This window comes from Jatropha curcas, chromosome 1, assembly GCF_041381405.1.
Source record: "Jatropha curcas cultivar XTBG-Jc1 chromosome 1, XTBG_Jcur_1.0, whole genome shotgun sequence".
Classification (NCBI taxonomy): domain Eukaryota; kingdom Viridiplantae; phylum Streptophyta; class Magnoliopsida; order Malpighiales; family Euphorbiaceae; genus Jatropha; species Jatropha curcas.
In genome coordinates, this window is record NC_143151.1 from 22943578 (window position 1) to 22955815 (window position 12238).

Genomic DNA, 12238 nt, shown 5'->3' on the forward strand with positions numbered 1-12238 from the left:
AGGCCACCCTGCGGGCTGCGATCAAATCTAGATTATCAGGTGCGCCCAATAAAGAAGCCAACCTGTGGTTTTCCATATCATACAAACCACAATGGTAGGTACACACGGGGGCGCCGATCTCCCATTTACCCGGCCGACGGTCCAACCGTCCTCACAAACCCATGGTGACCCACTTCATCCCAACTCCACACAAACAAAGCACAGCAATATCACACACAATTAATCAAGTATTGCAATTAAATGCAAGCATATTAATCAATTAAACATCGTAATGCAATGCACAACTAGACATCCAATTTCAAATGCAAATAAATAAGTAAATAGTGTTAACAATAAACAACAATAATAAAATAAATAATAATAATAATAATAATAATGAACAAAATAATGAAAATAAATAAATGAATAATGGAATGCTTAAATGAATAATAATGACAATAAATAAACAATTAGAGTACTTTATTTATTATGTAACAAATTATAGAATTTATCTAAATAAACTTATTAATTATATTATTAATTACAACTAGTCTAAGTTCTATCGAAATTTCGGCAGCACCTCCCCTAAAAATTGGACTATCCACCTGTTTAGATAACACAGTATTATTATATATTTATCAATCAATACACACTGCCCATCCGTATATATATATATATATATATATATATATATATATATATATATATATATATATATATATATATATATATATATATATATATATATATATATATATATATATATATATATATATAACCTGGCCGAATTCTTGAGATATCATAACCGGATTCCTTTGGTGTTTAGTATAACCGGACCACTGTCATTAAAATCTATGCTATCTAATAAATCAACAAAAGAGATAAGGACCGTTTAATTAATTACTCAGACTCAGATATTAAGTTGATTTTAATATTTATAAATTAATAAACATATCATACATATCAAAACCTATATAAGCATGAACTAAGCAGCGATCATTATCAATATACATATTAATCAAGATATCATTAATATATATGTCAAATAATATACTATTATCAATAGGATTTATAATCATATAAATCATTACTATTTTCTTGGTACGTAGCGTTGTAGCACAAGGTTTCCCTTGTTTATCAAGTGCAATGATAAACACCAGGAGGTTATGTGTTTCCAGCTGATATACCAAAGATTTTTATGAACATACAAGAATGATATTTCTGATGTGGAAGATCACACTAAGGTGCAACTACAGAGCATACTTATACAACAAGCAAAACTCAAATCAATTTAATATTTATCAATTAACTCAACCAATTTTAATTGATTTTATTTTAATTAAGGTTTAGGGTTCCTGCAACCTTAGCCTGGGTTCCCCAGAACTAAGTCAGAGTGTGGAGGGAGAAGAGAATGAAGCCTTTAACAGGGCTTTAAAAGTAGCAATTTATATTGACTAAAATAAATAATTAAAATAACAAAATAGTATTACAATATTTAAATACAAAAATTAAACTTTAAATGATAAACTTAAACTAGTTTTAACTTACAAGAATTTTAAGACTTTCAACACTTGAACCCTTTACAATCGAACTGGGAAAGGAGGGAGATAGTTTAGGGAGAGAATTACTATGCCTATATTGGAGTATATGCTGTATTATCAGTTTACAATCTATGCCTTCACAAGGGGAAAAGGCTCCCTTAAATAAAATTTCTGGAATCTTTACTATTTACTTTTACTATTGGTGAACAGTAGTTTCTGTCGAAGAATCTCTACTGTTTACTTTTACTGTTGGTGAACAGTAGTCTTTGTCGAAGAATCTCTACTGTTTGCTTTTACTGTTGGTGAACAGTAGTCTCTGTCGAAGAATCTCTACTGTTTGCTTTTACTGTTGGTGAACAGTAGTCTCTGTCGGAGAATCCCTACTGCTTGCTTTTACTGTGCCAAGTTGACCTTTACTGTTGGCGAGTGGATCTTTACTGTTGCTGAGTGGAATTTTTCTGTTGCTGAGTTGATTTTTTACTAAAAACTTGTGTGCCGCTTTGATTGGGTATTTTACAAAGAGTGAAGGAATAAGGTTCCTTCTGCCTATTTACAGTGATTCAGAATAAGATGAGGACGATGATGTGTCCTTCTTTTTCTTTTTTATCTTTTCTTTTCTTTTTATTTTTTCTTTTTGTTTTAACTTCTTTTTTCTTTCTTTTTCTTTTTTACCTGCTTTACTTTGGATTTTTATGATATCGCTGTCATCACTTTCGTCACTAGATGAACTAGATGATGAGGATGATGGTAAAACGATTTTACCCTTGTCTTTATGGTGTGTGGTGTTTGAAGATTTACTGGAGGATGCACTGTGGGCTTTACTGGTGGATGGTTTTATGGGCTGATTTGAACTGGTTGAGAGTTGTTCAGACATCTCTTGACAGATCAATCTATATTCTTCTGCTGTTTTGGCTGCAGCTAACCGGGCCTGACATTGGGCTTTTTGGATACCAAACTGGGGGTTATCCTGAATAGCTAATGTATGGGCATAGGTTAAAGCTGGTTTAGATGGGCTGGATAATTTATTGCGGATCCATTGACTAATTTTATGTTCAGTGGTGGAATTCTTGAATGATCCCCACCATTTTATTTTATGTCTTTTTACTATCATGGGAATTTGACTTCCTGGAACATACTGATAATCAAAATACCATTGATATACCCATGGAGTGAAGAAGGTCATACAATAATACATTAGGGAAGGAATATGGACTTCTTCGGGTTTGGGTTTATAATGGGTTTTAAAGAACTGATACAAATAAAGGATATCATGAGGAATGATTTCCTCTGAAATTCCCTTAAATTGCCACCATCGTTTAAACCAATTTGGGATTTTTAAATCAGTGCGTATATTTTGATCAAAATATATTAACCATGAATGAGTAGTGGTGGGATTTTGAAGACAAAATATCGTATCCCATGCTTTTTTATAATCAAAATAATTATAACTCATATTATATTTATGTAATCCTTTAAATTTTACTGGTGTTACTAAAGAAGGTACGGGCCAATCCTTAGGATGGATGACGCGTTTTATTTTTATAGAAGAATAAGAAATTATTCCATTTTTATCAAAAGTATGTTTGATGTTTACTGATTCAGTATCTAATAATATATTATTATAATAGGCCTGAGGTTTTGACAAATCTGTTGGCATAAAAAACCAATTCTCAGGATAATAATTTTTTATAATTTGCCAAGGATTGGTATGATTATATCCATCCTCAACTTTTATTTCAAAATCAAATAAATTTTTATCAAACCATTTATGTATACTACCAGTAGATTTATATTGGATTTTTGGCAAATCCACAGCCATCAACGGATTTGATAACTCTTTACTGTCTACCGTTTGAGACAGAGTAGCCGTATCATGAGCGGATACGATCGCTTTAGATTTAGAAAACATACCTGGGTCCTCTGTGGAAGAGGATGCCATACCCTGCAGGGCTTTAATTACCTCGGGAGATTGAGAAAGTTCTTCAATCCATTTTTTAAGATCTTTAGGAGGAGTGTTTTTAGTGTTTAAGGTTTTAAGGTCTTCAGAGTGCTCAGAAAGAGCTTTAGTTGGGGAGCTGGAATCTTGTTTAATTTCTTTCCCTTTATCCTTCTTTCGTCCCATGGTTCTGTAAGAATTCTCTTGTTAGAAAGTCTGGAATATTATTATCATTGCCTTTAATATATTCTATGTCAAATTCAAAAATACTTAAAAGTGCTTGCCATCTAGCAAAAATTTGTTTAGAGGCAAGGTTTTGGACATCTTTCTGCAGAACATCTTTTGCAGATTTACAATCAATACGAAGTAAAAATTTTTGATTTAAAAGATCAGATTGAAATTTATTTATACAAATAACAATACTTAAAATTTCTTTTTTAATAGTAGAATAATTTAATTGGGTTGGAGTCCAATGACCTGAAGTATATTGGATTATCCTTTCTTTACCATTTACTTTTTGTTTTAAAATGCCTCCATAACCAATATTAGAAGCATCAGTTTCAACAATTTTAAAAGCATTAGGATCAGGAATATATAAGTAAGGAATTTCTTTTACCAAGAATTTTATCTTTTTTATTAATTGAGTATGCTGAGTTGTCCAAGGACCAGCATTTTTACAAAGTCTATTATGTAATGGTTTTATCATGCAATTTAAATTTGGATAAAAATCAATTACATAATTTAAACAACCAAGAAAACGTTGTAATTGGGGTTTATTAGTAATTTCATCAGGAAATTTTTCACCAAAAACAAGTGCTCTTTCTATAGGTTGAATCTTACCTTGTTCAATATAATGGCCTAAAAATCTAATTTTAGTTTTGAATAGATCCATCTTTGTTTTACTAAGTGCTAAACCATTTTGCCTAATTACCATACAAAAAGTTTTTAAGTGTTTAAAATGATCATCAATAGTTTGACTAAATATTAACACATCATCAATGTATACTATACAAAATTTACTATAGGGATTAAATATGTCATTCATGATCCTCTGAAATTCAGAAGGAGCATTTTTTAATCCAAAAGGCATTACATTCCATTCATATTGACCAAATGGAACTGTGAATGCTGTTTTATATCTGTCTTTAGGATCAATTTGAATCTGCCAATAACCAGATTTCATATCAAATTTACTAAAAATATTTGCATTGTATAATTTCTTTAGTAGGTCTTTTTTATTAGGAATTGGATATCTGATCCATTTTAAAGCTGTATTTAATGGTTTATAATTTATTACTAGTCTTGGAACACCTCGTTCAATTTCAGCATTTTTATTGACATAAAAAGCTGCACATGACCAAGGACTTCTAGATTTACAAATTAATTTTTTATTTATTAAATCTTGAATTTCTATTTTACAATGCTCAATTAATTCAGGATTCATCTGAATTGGTCGAGCTTTAGTTTTAATAGTTTTTTCATCAAAATCTTTTTCATATGGTAAATCTACCATGTGTTGTTTACGATCCCAAAATGCACTTGGATGCTCAGCACATAGTTCTTTTTCCATTAATGTTTGGAGATTTTGAATTTTATGTTTAACAAGATCTCTGTCTAATTGAGTTTGAATTCTATTTAAATGGATATTGTTATTTAAATCTTTTATATTTTCTTCTTTAGATTTTATTAAAGAATTGATTTCTAATATTTTAACTGAATGAGCTTTTAACAAATTTAATTGTTTTGTTTTAGGTTTTTCTGTAAATTCTAATCTAGCTCTACTATTTCTTATTTTGAATTTAATACAATCTTCTTTTACTGAGTATGGTGTTATTAGGTTTATAAAAGGAGTACCTAAAATGACCATATAATTTATTTGAGGAGATAATAAAAATACTGTGTTTATTTCTAATTCTTGATTTATGATTACTGCATCTGTCTTTCCTATAATTTCAAGTTTAGATTTATTAGCTGTACTTAATTTTTCACTAGTTTTTAACCAATATCTTTTAGGAACTAGGTCAGATTTTATACAGTTTAAATCTGCACCTGTGTCAAAGAGTGCAATTGCATCTATCACAAAATCATTTATTTGAATGTTTATTTTTACTAAATATTTTCGTGAAGTAATTTCTTGTAATAAATTGAGAAAATTACAATCTACATCTTCATCTAATTCATTTATTTTTAAATTATTATCTGGTTCATCTTCTTCTGAGGAAGAACTAGAAATAAGTTGGGATTCTAGTATTTTTATTTTTTTAGAGTTTTGTTGAAGTTGGGTTTTTAATTCTTTTACTTCATTTTTTAGCATCTTAATGTCTTTATATAATTCTTTAGTAGATTCATCCGCATTGACCTTTTTAGGTTTATTTTTATTTAATATGGTAGTTAAATCATAAGTATTAGACTGAATTTTAGGAGTAATATTTTTTATATCATCTTCATCTTCAAAACTTATTATTAGTTTTTTAAGAAGTTTAGCTCTAGTTTCTTGATCTTCAATTTCATTAACTACTGTTAATAAATTCGTTTGATCTTTAGATAACATGTTTAAAGAAAATTTTGATGAACTGGAAGAACTTGAAGTGGTTCCTAATTCATCAATTTGATTTTCACTTTCGTTAATCTCAGATTCCGAAGAACCCGAATCAATATATAGTTCATATATTTTATTTAAAACATTATCTTCCAAATTTAATTCATGTAATCTTTTATTAAATTTACAAAATTTAGATGTATGCCCTTTTTTACCACAATTGTAACAAGTCAAATTTTTATAAGAAGTTTTAGTTGTAGATTTAGAAGGTTGTTTATTTTTGTGTCTATAAGAAGACTTTGTTCTCTTTTTACTATAAAATTTATCTTGACTAGGTGTATATCTATATTGTTTTTTAGAGTATTTATTTCTATAATATTTTTTAGGTTTATTGATTTTAGAACATTGGCCCTCACATTTCTGTGGAGAAGTTATACTATAGTCAAATTGTTTACAAAAAGATCCTAATTCTTTTTTAGTTTTCTGCATTTCATATTTTATCTTTCTTTGAAGTTTTAGATCATGACATATTTGTAAACCTTCCTTTTGAATTATACAAATTAATTGTCCATAGGTTAATTTACTATAAGGTATAGGTTGACCATGTTGTTGTTTAATATGATTTCTAACTTTTTCTCCCAAGAAATAAGGTAACCCAGCTAAAAACTTTTCTTTCCAAAAGCTTTGATTAGAGTCTTCCCTTAACATTAATCTAGTGAGAAAAGTCGTTTTATAATTTTGAAAATCACCTAAATGTTTACATTTTAAATTACTAAGTAACTCGGCATTTTTATCCTTTAAGTGAGATGGATCTCCTATAAAATGAAGTGAAATAGTGAGAATTAAAGATGACACCGCATCTTGAATTACTTCACCATTTTCATCATATATAGGTTCACCTTCATCATTTATTTGAATTGAATTTAGAATTTCTAAATGTTGTTGGTCAGTGAGATGATAATCCCACCATCCTTTAAGTTGGCCGGTAAATCCAGCAATTAAGATTTCTGCTATAGCTTTATCAGAAATGATTGACTGTGTTTTATAAGCATTTGCAGCCATTGTCATTTGTTGCAAAATACTTAAGATATTATATTCACTTAGACCATCTATGTTCCATTCATAGATTGTTGAAGCATTATATTTAAATTGAGATATAGTATTAGGTTTATCAACAATTCCTAAGTCTGGTGCTCTATTTACTATTTCTCTATGATGATTTATAGGATTGATTTCAAATTGTTGAATATTTTCTGAGTCAGGTTCACTAACATCAGAGTTGGTGTTTTCTTCAATTATATTTATATTTCTTGATGCTGATGATTGAGGAGTATCCTGAGCTACATGTTGGGTAGTCGCAGATCTAACTTGAATTTTACTTAATTGATCTTTTAGTGTATTTAGAAATTCATTTTTACTAGATTGAGAAATTTGGTAAGGTTTAAACATATGAGTTTTTACCTTTTCTTTACCTTTTACAATCTCATTTACAATTGGTTTATCTTCTAATAAATTTTCTATCCGTTTTAATTGTGTATTTAAACAAATTAAACTGGCATTACTAAAATTATTTTGTTCAATTAATTTATTATTTGTATCATTTTCCCTTACATTTTTAAATGGAGCACAGACAATTTCATGATCTTGATGTTTTAATTTACTAATTGTTTTAGGTGGAAAATCACTTTTAATTGTCTGATCATTTACTATCCATTCTGGTCTTTTATCTCTTACAGTAATTGGATTTAAACTTTTATTAGAAGAATTTTCTTTAATAAGTTTGTACCAATCAAAGAATTTAACTTCAGTTTGAGTATTTAATTTATAATCTAAATATTCATATTTTAATTCTTCAAAAGTATATTGTTTTAATATCTGTTTCATTTTAAGTAAATTTTTAATTTTAGATACTTCTTTTATTAAATTTTTTTCTATATCGTCTTTATTAAGTACATTTAATTCCCTATTGAGTTCACTAACATTTTCAGTTATGGCTGAAGCTGTTGGTGATACTGGAGGTGTATTTACTAAATTTGATTGTTGATTAACATAATTATCTACAGGATTATAAACTGCCTGTGGTATAGAATTACTATAATCAACACCTTTCATTTTTAAATTTGGAATATCAGAAGTAGAAAATCTTGGTTTTACTAATGTTTGAATTATTGGTTTAGGCTCAGTCTCTTTATATTTAGCATAAATAACAGAAGGTATAGAGGAAGTAGGTTTATCATTTTCATCTGTAGTTACGGAGGAAGATGACCCTGCATACCTCATACTTTGACTTCTATTAAATTTTAAAGTTACTTTACCATCTTCAAATTGTTCAATTTTTTGCAAATTGATGTTTGGTTTTACTTTATCAATAACTGGAGGAGGTACAACCCCTTCTAAAATCCATTCATCTGGAAGTGTTATATCCTTCCATTGGATGGTTTTAGGAATTACTGTGTTTGTTTTAGTCAAATCTGTTTGAAGAAATCTTGTTTCACCAATTTTAGGTTGTAGTTTATATTTAGTACCAAAGGCTGAATTCATTGCCTTATAATGAATTTTATAAATTAAAGCTATAGGAATTGATCCTTGCTTCATTTTATAATTATGGGTTTTAATTTCCAAAACTATACTTTCTAAAATATTTAAATCATTTAATGAGACAGTCATATCTGGATAGACCTCAAAAGAGATTGGTCCTTCACTTAAGCTAGTCTCAACTGATCCTAATAAAGAATCTTGAAAATTTAAAAATCTAGCATCTCTTACTACTGCAAGGATACTAGTATTTAATCCTTCTCTAGTTAAAGGTTTTATTCCAACTTGAATTAATCCTATATGAATATATTTATATTTTTTACTTTTATGATGTTGCAAAGTTTTAGAAGACAAAAGAGTTATACGTTCAAAAGGTTTACTTAATTGGAAATCTCTTTCTTCGGTTTTAATAACATAATCAGTTTTAAATAAATTAAATTTAGAAATTTTATAAATTTGTTCTTTATCAACTTTAGGAATTTCCCATTCATCAATAGCTTTACTAAAATCTTGTAAAATTAATTCATTTCTATTTATTACCCTTTTAATTTCTGAGTTATCTGAGTCTTCAGATTTATTACTACTAACCGATCTACATAATAAAGGATCCATTTTATTAGATAGCATAGATTTTAATGACAGTGGTCCGGTTATACTAAACACCAAAGGAATCCGGTTATGATATCTCAAGAATTCGGCCAGGTTATACCCTTCAACTGCCCTACCAATCGGGACTTACACACGGGTTCAAAAATAGGCCACTTACTGTATCTGATATCTCAAATGGATAACCTAGGTGTATAGTTCAGTTGAACCATACCAAGATAACCTATGATATATTAATAAATTGGAGACTTTATATGTATATCTTTTAGGAGTTCTAAATCCTTAGGCTCTGATACCAACAAAAGCTTTTAGGACTGATTAACAGATTTGAATCTTGTAAAAGGAATAATTTTTAGTGAAGTAAATGCTATGATGAAATGATGAAATACTTTCTACGAACAAGTACTGTTTAAATTTATCTTAAGAAATAGTTACTGTTTATCGTTTTAGTATAAACAAACAGTTACTGTTTAAATCAAACATATACAACAAAATTTCTGATGTGGAAGATCACACTAAGGTGCAACCACAGAGCATACTTATACAACATACAATTTTACGCAAGAACATTTTTAAAGGTTTAGGGTTCCTGCAACCTTAACCTGGGATCCCCAGAATTAAGTCAGAGTGTGGAGGGAGAAGAGAAGAAAGCCTTTAACAGGGCTTTAGGAAGTAGCAATTTATAAATAATATAAAACTTTATTTAATTACAAAGATTAAATTTGATTTACAAAATTGAAAGACATATACAAAATTTAAAAGATTAGACTTACAAAGTTTAAAGAATCTCTAACCTTGAATCCTTACAGTGGACGTTGGAAAGAGAGGAGAGGGGTTTACTAACTAAGCTTTTGGGCTTAGGATTGCCTATAATTGGACAATGCCTTCACAAAGAGGAGAGGCTCTCTTATATAGAAATTTTAAAGAATCTATACTATTTGCTTTTTACTGTAGGTGAACAATGTTTGGTCTGCCACCGAATCTTTACTGTTTGCCTTTTTACTGTTGATGAACAGTGACATGTTTGTCACGGCATCTTGCTTTTACTGTGGATGAACAGTGGGTTGTCTGCCACTGTGTCTTTGACTTTTACTGTTGATAATAGTAACCTGGCTTCTACTGTTGGAATAGTAGCTTGGCCTTTACTGTGCTGAATAGTGGTTGACCTTTACTGTGTATGAATAGTCTTTGGTCTGCCATATGATCAGTTTGATGATGCGTTGTCGTTTTTACAAAAATAATGAGTTGAAGGAATTAGGTTCCTTCTGCCTTTTACAAGAAGATGAGGACAATGAACTGTCCTTCTTTTTACTTTTCTTTTTATTTTCACTTTTCTTTTGTAATAATGGAATATCATCATAAATTGCACTATCGCCATGTGAAGGTGAAGGTGATGATGATAATATAATTTTATCTTTTTATGCAAAATATTATTGAGACCATTTGGGCCTATTTTATTGGGCTTGACTAATATACCTATAATATACCCAGGGCGAAAAGAATGACCTGTACCATGGCCAAGGAATGATACTGGGGGATCATCCTTTAACCATAAGGATACAAATGGGTTGAAAACCATTACAGTATTTTACTAGTGAAATTGAAATGGATTTTTGGCAAATCCACAGCCATTAACGGATTTGATAGCTCTTTACTGTCTACCGTTTGAGACAGAGTAGCCGTATCATAAGCGGATACGATCGCGTTTAAGTTTAGAAGTCATACCTGCGTATCTTCCGCTGAAGAAGATACTATATCATATAATATCTTTAGAAGGATTTTAGTGGATTGAGGATAAGTATCAATCCATTGTTTAATATCGCTAGAGAGGGATATTTTAGTGGTAAGGGATTTAGTAATAACCTCAATTTGCTCTGAAAGAGCTTTAATGGGTGAGTGGTTTCTCCCAGTAGCGTTCTTTCTTTCCATTGTCCTTGTAAGGCTGCAAGGAAGATTTAAAATAGGCAGAGCAAAATATAGGAAAGTAGTTATAGATAGAGATATATATAGTAAAGTCAAAAATATGAATTTAAATTATGAAAATGATTTTAAGTATGATACGTGGCGTTGTTATACCAAGAAGACGACTAATTAAATAGTCCTTTGGACCAGTAGCCCGCACTTCTGGGTTTCCAGCCTATATATCAATACTGTTTTCAAAAACAGTTACTGTTTAGATCGTACTTTAAAAATAAGTACTGTTTATCAAACAAGTATATACTACGGAATTTTACTAGAAATACAAAGATACTGTATAATACAAAAATATTTTATTCGGATGAACTGGTTGTTGAATCTAATTCATCAATTTGATTTTTACTTTTTCTAAATTCAGATTCTGAATTATCTGAATCAATATACAGTTTATAGATTTTATTCAAAACTTCTTTTTCCAAATTTAATGCATTTAATTTTTGATTGAATTTACAAAAGTTAGACGTATGTCCCTTCTTACCACATGTATAACATGTCAAATCGTTATAAGAAGTTTTATGATATTTTCTTTTATTAGAATCAAATTTGTCATTTTGATAAGATTTATCTTTATAATGTCGTTTAGAATTTTTATTAGGTTTATGTGATCTAGAACACTGGCCATCACATCTTGGAGGAGATGTTATGCCATAATCAAATTGTTTACAATAAGATCCTAATTCTCTTTCAGTTTTACGCATTTCATATTTTAAATTTCTTTGAAGTTTCAAATCATGACAGATTTGTAGACCTTCTTTATAAATTATACTAATTAATTGACCATATGTTAATTTCCTATAAGGTATAGGATTACCATGTTGCTGTTTAATAAAATTCCTAACTTTTTCTCCCAAAAAATAAGGTAATCCCGCCAAGAATTTTTCTTTCCAAAAATCTTGACTTGAATCTTCCCTTAACATTAATCGGGTGAGAAAGATGGTTTTATATTCTTGAAAATCACCTAATGTTCTACATTTAAGATTACTTAGTAATTCCGCATTTTTATCTTTTATGTGAGATGGATCTCCTATAAAATGTAATGAAATAGTAAGAATTAAAGATGACACTGCATCTTGTATTACATCACCATTTTCATCATATATAGGTTGCTCATCTTCATCAATTTTA